An 11,200-nucleotide genomic window follows, 5' to 3' on the forward strand; every position below is an offset into this window, starting at 1 on the left:
TATGGATGGGCGTGTCTGGAAGCAATGCCTTTCGACCAGGGACGGTGTTTACAGCGTCACACATCGGCAATACACAGAGCTGTCTGTGTTGCAGACAGAAGCATCTGCATTACAAAACCTGTGGTTGCAGCCTGGAAACTTGTCCTGTTTTTTTTCATTTGAGAGTCTGAGCTCGTATTATTATTTCAGACTAGGCAGGAGGGAACCATGCAGGAGCAGTTGAGAGGGAAGAAATGAAAAGGAGATTGTTGGGAATTGCTGAAGTTGGATGCCTAGAGGTAAAATTTGGCTATGTTTGTGAGGTCCAGCCTCCTGGAAAGTGCCTTCCTTAAGCTGGTGTGGGTTCCTGGGTAAGGCCAGCACCTTGCTCATAGATCTGTTAGCAAGCAGGAGGCTGACAGGGAGATTTGCATTCCCAGGGATGCCAGGTCAGCCACTTGACAGTCTTGGTAGCTTTGTTGTAGTGAGAAAATCTGGCAGGACATATCCCATCACATCTGCACTGTGACAGAGCTGAGAGATGGTAGATCTTGTCCTAAGCCACAGAAAAGTGAACTTTGTCCAGGCTTCAAGGATCTGTTTCTGGGATCAGGAGATGTCTTAAACAGACAGTGGCAATCAGATTGACATTTGGCATTCTTTGGACAAGAAGAGTGGCAACAAAAAACAGGACATTAGGAACAACCTTTTTCCTTTTTTAATGGGCTTGCAGAAAACAGAGTAAAAGTAGATACTGCAACTGGACAGAGAGTGCAAATGCATTGTTGCTCCTTACAGATGCTGTTTCCTGTTCAGGATTGTGCTTTCCTTGCAACAGCCTGATGGGTCTTTACAGAGAGGTCTCTGCACCTCTGTTCCTCCTGGAGGTATAGTAACAGGCTGAAATCTCTAATTCTTTTTTCCTTTGACACTCCAAACTGCACAGATCTCTGTTCCTCTGTGATAAACACTGTGACTCCCATCATACCCAGAAGTAACAATATCCACTCCTCTGCTATTAGAACTGTTGTCAGCATAACAGTCAGAGAGCTCCCCTGCAGTGTGTACAGCCCCGACCTGAGGACTTTGTGACATTTGGGCTTTGCTATGAATTGGTTTCGTTGAGCAGTCTCTTTTCAGTCACCCATTTATGGTTGTTTTTTTCATTATCTCCAGTGTTAGTAAGTCATTGCTACAGCTGGAAAGGATTATCTTCAGTGTCTGCATTGCTGTGAACAATGTCTAACATGTTTGCTGCAGTGAGTATCATTTAAAGCATTATCTAGCTGAAAAAAATGGACATGGCCTTGCTAGATACCAAGTTAGCTGATAAAGGAATTGTAGGTTACCTGGAGAAAAAGTGTTCCAAGTTCTGTGGCTAAGACAGGTTGAAATGAAAATTGGGTTGTATTTTGTCAAACTTAATCTGAGAAACATGTATTCTCCAGACATGAAGACTGTACAAGCATATTCAGGTAAGAACAGCCATATAAAAAGAAATATCTGTTTTCAAGAAGAGATAATTTTTGCAGCCTTTCATTCCCACTGCAAAGTAAAAGAACTTTTAAAGGAGTTGAGCAAACAAGTCTCATTGTATGCTTCTTTTCTGTCAAATAATTCACCTGCATATCAAATAATTCCATGCATATTCCTGAGCTGGGATATCATTAGTCCTATTAGGTCTGCAGCAGCATCTGTTGCTGTGGAAGGGTATTCTCCTCCAGGGACAGGCATGTTGGATTTTATTTTGATAACAGACAACTTAATGTGAAAACTACCAGTGAATACAGCCCTTGGATGCAACTGTCCTAATTTTTCTCAGAGCTTTTTTGTCATGCGCTTGCCTTTGAATGATGTTTGCTATCTAAGGTACAAATCTGAAGTGGAAGATCTGCTTATAGATATGTTATTCTTGCATGATCAGTCGTCGTGAGCAGCTCCCTGACAGCTGTTGCCACCCTGTGCCAGCCCTGGGGGCGATTTCTGTCTCTGTGTCAGGGTAAGGGAAGCTCCTGCTCCGACAGCCATGGTCACCTGTGCTCCTCTCTTTTGTGGTGGTGATCGTGTCTGTAAAGCCAAGCTGCAGGATCTGACCAGAGGTTTTGAAAACACAGCAATGGGCAGCACTGGCCCCTCTCACAAAGCACTTTATTTCCTTTTTAGACTTTCAGTCTGTGTTGCAAAGAGTGAGTCCAACTGTTCATGTCCAACATTCATGATATGAATAGCCTGGAGGTTTGGTTTCTGAGTAGGTTATTTAAAGCTGATGTGCTGTCTTTTTTCAAGAAGAATACAGTGCCAATTTAGCATGGGTGCCCATCAGGGGACCTCCATGTTCTTCGTCCAACTTTTTTGTGTTGGCATTATAGTGCAGGGAGAGCTGGAATAAGATGCAGAGCTCTCAGCTTACTTCTCCCTTGATACGTGACTCTCCTTAGTGTGCCTTCCATGGGGTCACACGATGTCAGTCATGTGGGCATGCCATGATGTGACAGAGACAGGCAGCAGTGAATGGTCATGTCTTCTAGTGGGCATGGGTCTCTGGTGACCAGCTCTTGTTCCTCCATCCTGGCAGAGCACCACCACAGTGCTCTCCCTCTCTGACCACGTGTCACATATAGGCACACAGCTGGAGGGAGAGCCATCTCCTTCAGCCTGTGCCTAGGAGCACCAGGGAGATCCCACAGCCCTGCAAGGCCTGGGTGTGAGGTCCAGCATTAGCTGGGAATCAGCAGAAAGAGGCACATGGGAGTCTCATGAGCTGAGAATCAGACTTGGCAGGTCTGAAGGTGATGTTGGCAGGTGATATCTCACCATGGGAGTGATTTTTTTTTCCCCTGGGTCTTCCAACATGAAACCTCAAACTAACGTGTTTTGAAAAGGTTGCTAATCTAGGGTGCTGTCCTGAAGCCTGTGCAGGCATATCTTTGTCTGTTAGTTAGATAGCTGTCAGCAGTTTTCAGCACTCAGCAGTGCCAATTTGGAGCTTGACTGTATGAGTTGCTCAGTAAATTATTTCAAAATCACTTCTACAAAAGCTGAAGAAGAGCAGCAGTTTCAGGGAGCGCTCCCAGTGAAGACAGAAGTTACACATTGAAGGCCTGGTTTCCTCCGTGGGAAGAATTTGTTGAGTCTGATACCAAAGAAGGAAGCTTCAACTACTCAGGTGTTTATTAGCTGGCATGTGGCACAGGGTAAAAGCTCTCACGGAGGGCTCTAAAGAATTCAAATTTTCAATGAAGTTTGTCTCCTGATGGATTTTGTCCCATGTAAATCAGCTGCAGACCATTAAAAATGCACTTGATTTTTGAGCAACATAGAGCAGCAATTTGTGAGTACAAAAGGCACGTAAAGGCACTGTCTGAACGCAGCAGACATGAATATACTTGAGGTGTTGCTGAAAGTTGAAAGCACTGCATGAACCACGGCTGCACAAATAAGGCATTATCTCCCAGAAAAGGACTACTGCCTTGATGTGTAATAAGTGTAGTTGTATTAGGATGAAATTATACTTCTGTACTTTTTATTGTGTCGGAATCAAAATGAGTGGCATCCTGCGTTGTGGTATTAAATACTTCTAATAGTGTTTTAAAGCATCTCTGTTCAAGCAATATTGATGATTGGAATTTCAGACTTCATGTTTGTTACTGGTTTGGTATTGAGGAGAAAGCCACTCCATTTGGCTGATTTAATAGAGCTCAAAAGACAAAGAAAACACTAAGATCAGCCCTCGTGAGCTACTTTTTCTTCAGAAGTGCCATGTAGTTTTGAAGCTAGGGTTTCCTAATCCTAAATTCTGTAGCTTTACTGCTCTTTTAACAAGTTTGGTTTTTTGGTTTTGGGTTTTGGTTTGGTTTTTTTTTGTTTGTTTTTTTTTTTTTTTTGGGGGGGGGGGGTGGTTTTGGTGGGGGGGAGGTTGTTTGGGGTTTTTTTTGTTTTTTTTTTTTTTTTTTTGTAATTTGCAGAATATACATGTATAATTTCATGTACCAGTCACTGGGTGTTTGGATACAGTAGCTCTAACGAGTTACTCAGTATTCCTTCACAGGTCTTCGGCTGCAATCCAGTTTACATCACCCTTTACCTAAAAACATTCTCACCAATTCAGAGTTGGTGGTTGTCTCGGTTTTGGAGACAAATTTCAGGAGAAAACACCCTGGAATGAGTGTTCCTCTAAAGAGAAAAGGGCTTCAATAACTCCCTTTTCTCCTGCCTATGAGAGTAAATTGATAATTGATACCAGTGGGTGTAAGTGAAAAAGAGAACTGTTTATTAACAAGAAAAAAGAGTGTGTCGGGGGGGAGTCCCTGCAAGGCACAGAAAAGGCTGGAATAAATGCTAGATATGAACTCCTAGAAACTTCCCCCACACCCCCACACACCCACCATAGCAGAAAAAAAAAATCCAAAAAATCCTCAAAAAATGCCTGGGGAAGAAAAAATATGTGGGCTGACAGCATGGCCTGGAATACAAAATGGTGAGTGGTCTATTTTGTGTCTGGGAAGGGGAAGAGGAGTTCACATAGCAGCCTGGAGCAGAGCAGATGGGAAACCTGTTGAATTTTTAGCGCGGGTCTCTTCCTCACAGCAGCCAAAGTTGGTGCAGTTTATTGTCCTTTCTCATTTGGTTCAGCTACTCCAAGGCTGCAGGTTCAGGGCAGTCCCACTGGCTCCCTGGATGGGCCAAAAATTAAAACAAGCCAAGCTAAAAACTATTCAAGGGAAAAAAACCCAAAAATGTGCCAAGAGGATTTCCAGTACAGCCTCCAGACTAGGGGAAGGGAAGGGAAAAAATACTTCTTGCTTCAAGTTAGCAAAAAAACCCCAATCCAACAAAAGGAACAATGCAGCATCCCCTGTCCATGCTGTCCAGAGCACACTGGAGAGAGAGAGATTGAACAGAGCCCGTGCCTGGTGATCCCAGGCTCCAGCCTCGCCCTTTGGTTCATCTTAAAGATACCACAGACATTTATGGGCATAAAGCGGATTACTGGGGAATAAAGTATCATCATAAAATCACCTCAAGTGTGAAAGGAGATTGAGAAGTGTGTGTTCAAGCTCATGGTATGGACTCATTCCCATGTTTTGCAGTAATTGTGTTAGATGCTGAGACTGATAGCTGTTTATTAGCTGTGGCTGGGCCTATTAGCCCAGACATATAGAAAAGCGTGTTTTCTTATCCCCCATGTAGCAAGAGGTTGAGAATTTGTCTGTGTCTAAGAAAGTAACACCAAATTTGGCAGGAATAACATGATGGAAGCTACGACCCAACTGTGTAAATTAATGTAATGGGTTTAATCTACTCTGAGGGAGGAAGGATTTCTTTAACAGGTGCTATGCTGCTTTCAAGAACAAGAATTAGGCAAGCACCTCCCTAGCCCAGGGGTAGGTATTGGGCTCAGAGAATGTAGGAAGGCATGCTGGGATGGTTATATTCCTACTGTAGTGAGTAGCAAGGCTTCTTTGTGACTGTGGGGTTGTACTAAGCTTGCATGGCCTGCCTTCCTTGCATGCTTGGTTTCACAGCCTTAGCACACTTGCAAAGAAGGTAAACAAGTCCTGCTCTTATGAAAACGTTTTTCTTGCTGGGTGGCCTTCATACCATATCCATGTTCAATTAACTGCTGGTTTTTATCCTTTCAGAGGTGAACAAGAGGTACAGTAAGATTATCAACCTTTGCTCTGAAGAACAGGTACACTCCTGGATGACTTAAGGGACAGACCAGAAGAAACCTTTTCAGTTAAGCAGAAGCAGAAGTGTTTTATTTGTTATCTTCTAAAAACTGACTTAGCTTTTGAAATAGGCAGGATGGTTACAGATGAGAAACTCTGAACTGAAAGCGCTTTTAAAACTAATGAAGCAGTTAATAAGCACTGTCATTTGCATGAAGGAGAACAACTTAAAAATGGTAATGTTCAGTATAGCATGGAATGAAAAATATGTCTGTTTTTGTGTCACAAGGAGCCAAAGAAAATGCCTTCCTGAGCAAATAGTCTGGAGAGCTGAGAAATACAAAAGAGAGAACTGATTTTGGTTTTGTGTCTCTGAGTTGGTAAAGCTGAGGAATGCAATAGCCTAAGAAGAAGCCCAGCCTATGGTTTCAGGTGTTTATGGCATGATAACATACAGAATGTTCTGGTTGTTCCTTGAATGATGCAGAATTCTAAACTGGGTAACAAAAGCATAGGAAGTAATTAATCCCTTTTATCTGGAAGGAGGTGTTTCTTTCTCTTATGGTTGGAATGGCTGGTTTTGGAATTCCAAAAATTCCAGGGTTTTCTTGAGCCTTGGAAAAGAGTTCAGTTATTGCAATTGGAAAGAGATGCTTCTCTTCAGAGAAGACAGACTTCTTAATGAGTCCTGAGTACCAGGAATGCTGGAAAACAATCTAGAAACTTTGTTTGCTACCTGGAGCTCTACAGGTTAATGATAAGGTGGATTGCAATTCCTTTTTAGCAGCTATTTTAAGGCTTTCTTCTGTCATAATTTCTTGTAAAGATTTAAAATTGTCTCACAGGCTCTCTGTAGCCTCTGCTCCACTTAATACCAAGTGGTGGCCCCAGACACACTTAATGTTCTGTAGGGTGGATGAGTGTTATGTTCTTAGGACTGGCTAATTAGTGAGGCTCTAGGAAATTAAATACCACCATCCTCAGCATAGCTGTGGGCAGAGACCATCACTGTCATGCACTGTATGCAGAGGATGTGACTGAAGGAGACATCCAGTGGGGCTGTCTGTGACAATAAAGTGAAACTTTTTGATGTTGTGAACTCTGTGCTGTGCTGACCTTCCTACGAGGCATACCTGACTACAGGGTTTCTTCATTATTTCTCTTCCTTTATATCCAGCTATTAAAAGTTCAGCATGGCAGTGCTCTTGAGATTTTTTTTAAAAGGGGCTTGTGAAACTCTGCCAGTTCCAGAAGGGCTTTGAATTCGGTAACACTTTTATCATGAAAAGGAGCTCTTTTTAAATGGATTGTATGGCAAGGCCTTCCCTTCAGTGCAAGCATTCTGTGGCTGCCAACTGCAAATCTGCATGAAGTGTGAATCGAGTTTCAAGACCAAAACCCTTAAAGTGTGATTGGCTTAAGTGCATGAGACTTTTTTTTCCCCCAACTGTAGCAAATTATAGGTGCTTTGTTTCTTCACATTTCCACATCCAAGCATGCTTCACAAATCTCATGGCAACCACAAGAGAGACATTTACTCTTCTTATTCCATGTGGAGCGTGGGGTTTACTTGTGGTTTCTTGGTTCTTGTAGAGAGCCATGGAAACACAACCTCCAGTGTGGTGAGGTAGAAGCATGTTAGGCACTCCTCCTCACTTTTGGTTTTCTTAAGGATCTGCCTTCATGGAAAATGTGCTACATAGCACTGGCCTGCTAGGTGATATCAAAAGAGGTTGGAAATTGTTCCAGCCTCCATGCTCTGATGTACACTAAAGGCACAACAGTTAGTTCCTTTTGCTGCCTAGCAGACAACAGGGAGGTGAGAGGGGAAAAGGTCAGCACAGGGAAAAATGCAGCAAGAAGTGTTCCAGGTGGCCGTGGAGAACATAACTTGCTGAGCCAGTGTGAGGTACTGATTTCAGCATTGGCTCTCTCAACACTTAGTGCTGTCTCTCTGTGCTGGTCCCTCTCATGATGTTCTCCTCATTGACCAGTTTTACTCACAAGACCATGAAGAGGCCAAGTGAGCTTCAAAGGATGTTTGTGAGGTTGAGCACGGGCTGAATTCCCTGCAGACCCTGGCCACAATTCATCCTGTGACATTTCTCTGTGCCTAAATGCCTTTCAACCAGCATGTGACCGTATTCTCCAACAAAATAAATGATGCATGTAAACTAAGGAGACATGGTGAAAGTGAATTTTTCTGTTTAAAAGTGTAATCACAAATAACTGTTATCGTTGCTATTTCTTTTAACCAGTGTGAATAATCCCTCTTGAAATACTTTTCATGCTGCTGAGGAAATACTTGGATGTTTTTTATGGCTTTTATCAATCTGCCTCATTCATTTCTTAGCGTAAGGCCTTTCTAGAGGGCTGGCAAAAGCCTTTCTTTTACAACAAATAGTTTGATTTAGGAGTGCTGCTACCCATTATTGCTACATTGGTGGAGAAATTATAGTTTATGAACTAATCTATAGCATCCTCCCAAACCATAGATTTTGATAATGGAAAATTCAGTTTAGTGCTCTAATGAACCATGGTCTGATAGGTACTGTGCCAATTAGTCTAGAAGGTAGATGTGTGTGAAATTTGATATTTTCAGCAACATTTGGCACTTCATTTTCAAGTAAATGTAAGTGCCTGGGTAAATGAAAGTATTGCAATTTTTTGTTATAAAATAAATGAGAAATAACAGGTTACTAAAGAAGTATCATTTTTCTGTTAAATGTCTGAGCACTTCCTTGTATCCCTGTAAAAGTCAGCCTCCCTGGCATAAGAAGGGAGTAGATTTAAATCTGTGGCAGGATTGCATTGACAATAAGATAGTGCTTGTGTGGTGGTTTGAAACCAGCTGGGAATTAAATTCCAAATAAGCTGCTCCCCTTCTCCTGGCCCCTCTGGTGAGAGGGGGACAAAGGTAGAGACTATGGATTGAGATAAAAACCAGCAATAGGATGAAAAGTTAACAAGCAACACTATTAATAACAAATGTATGCAAATAAAGGGTAATTTAAACACAGAGGCAGAGTCCAGAGTGCTGGCCATTGGCAATTTCTCTAAGGAAGAAACAGAACAAAATGGCACATGTTCACCTTTTTTTCCCCCTGACTGATTTAGTGGTATAGAATAGCAACCTGGTCATACACACTGGGCTCTAAGCTCCACCCACTTCTGGAGTCTTGCAAGCAAAACTGGAACAACTCAGAAGAAGGGTGCTTAAATGTGTTGTGTTTAAAGTTTGAGATTTGGTTGAGAACATGCTGAAGTGGAACAATTGTTCTTGTAATAATGGTATGCCATGCCTTAAGAGGGGAGCTATGTGAAAATGGAAATCTTTTGCCGTTGAAGCAAATTTACTTCATTTTACTTCGTTTACTTCATTACACATTACATTTGTGGATTTTGTTCACATAGGAGTGTTGTGTGTACTGTGGCTTTTTAAAAATACCTCAGTTCTGGTGTAAAGACAGATAGGAAGTGATGTGAGCAGCCAAGTTTGCCTGCCAGAAAGATGTCTTTGCTAAACTTTCTTCTCCTGGGTTTGCCCTTGCACCATGAGGGTCAGGGTAGCAGATCTGTGTGAAGGACACAGGTGATGTTATGGCCTGTTGTGCTTCCTCAGTTTCTTGGTCTGTAGGTGGGAGGGACAAATGACCCGTGTCTAGCAGCTCCTGGAAATGAGCAAAGGGAGCCACACAGAGAGGATTTTGAGGAGACCTGTGTGAAGAATCTTTGCCCAAATGAGTTTGGGGCAGTGGGTGGAGCTCACTGTGTTCAACACTCCAGTGCTGTCTCTTGACACATCAGGAACACCTGACCTGCTTTGTGTTGTTGTCCTGGAGAAATGCTCCGTTCTGTCCATATGGTGTCTGTTTCTGCACAGAGCTGCATCACCCACTGGCTGGAACCCATTCTTCTAAAATAAATTAAAATACAGCCCAGACTAGGGAGAGTGTTGATAGAGTGCAAAAACAGTTCTCTTTTTAAGAGTAGCATCTGTGTTTCTGGTACTCAGCTCCTGCATGTAAGAGGCCTTTCTGTTGATAACATGGTTGACACTTTTGGGTCTAGGATACCTTCAAAGAAAAGCATTGTGAGTTGTGGAAAACAGCCTCTGCCTTTTCCTAGACAGGGACCTGGACCCTTGAACAGTGCTAGATTGAGGGACATTGCTCCTCTTGCACTTCCCTGCTGTCTGAAACCCGTTCTGCTCTTTGCACACGAATCCCCTTCTTTGAGAAGCCTCTTGGCTATCCCTGGCCTGGCGGAAGCATCTGTGGAGATGTGTGATAGCGGCTAACTCAATGAATGCAGCCTCTGCCAAGAGCACAATCACATCCTTGGAGCCAATCCTTGGAACCGCCTCTCATTAAACTTTCTGACACTTCCCCTTGAGTTCTGTAGGCTGCCCTGCTCCCCGTGCCAGTTGCTGGATCTAGTGCTGTGTACCAAGGGCTGGTGATTCACAGCTTGACCTTCCTCTGGGAATTTAGCCTTGGTCCCAAGGAGTTAAACTGTCACTTGGGTGGAGTAGTGGAAAGTATGCTCATTAACCATGTTCTATTTAAAATACAAAGCAAATGTAGTGATGGCGAGAGGTATCAGATAACAGAGACTGAGAATTGCTTCTTCTGTTCAGAGCCTGAACAGATGCAGGCTGGCTTTCCTTCCTCAGCTGCTGGGGTCTTCAGTCACTCTTGGAGGGGTTGGTTGTGCAGAGTATTTCTTTCCTTAGGTGAACACAAAATGTAAGAGCAAGCAGCCTTTTGTGAGGAGCACTCCCCAGGAGCAGAGCTCTGAGTGATGCTTGTTTTAATAGTATGGAGGCAGTAGGTTGAAAAAAGGTCAACCTTTAAATGGTTTTGTGGCAAAGTAAGAGGTTTCTCTGCTTTCCTACACATGAGACACCAAAGCTGTTGATGCATTTCCACACTGTGTTTTCAGATTGGGTATGATTTCGATGGGATTTATTGATGAAATCAAAGCTGATTGTAAGACAGTTTTGTGTGTTTCTCAAAAAAGCCCCAAAAATCCCTTGTCATTAGGTTTCCAAATAATCTTGTTTCTTCATTTTCAAAATGGATAAATAAAAAGGGTTTATGTTGAAGCTGTTACTAGCTGAAAGAGGCTAGTAGTATTTAAAGTATTTGCTTTTCTTTATAAATGACTGAGTTATTTAATATCTTATGAAAATGTGAACTTTTTTTTTTCAGATATTTGTGTGGATTTAGGGTGGAAATTGTTTAAAATTACTAAAACCTTTGGATAGCATAAAAATCCACTCCCTGTACAGCTCTATGAAATACTCTGAGGCTTGACCTCAGTTTAGTAGGAAAGGAGTATTGTCTTTGTTTTCATCGGTTTTGTCTGCAACAATTATTTGTACTTTAATTTTTTAGGAGTGAGAGTAGTGCAATTAGTATTACCTTGATTCCTTGCAATTAAAATCCAGATAAATACTGTCAGCCTCATTATGAATCATAATCTGGCGTTTTGTTTTAAACAAAAATTTGAATGTGAGTTTTTAAAAACTAGTGAGCTTAAAAGTT

This window comes from Motacilla alba, chromosome 7, assembly GCF_015832195.1.
Source record: "Motacilla alba alba isolate MOTALB_02 chromosome 7, Motacilla_alba_V1.0_pri, whole genome shotgun sequence".
Lineage (NCBI taxonomy): Eukaryota > Metazoa > Chordata > Aves > Passeriformes > Motacillidae > Motacilla > Motacilla alba.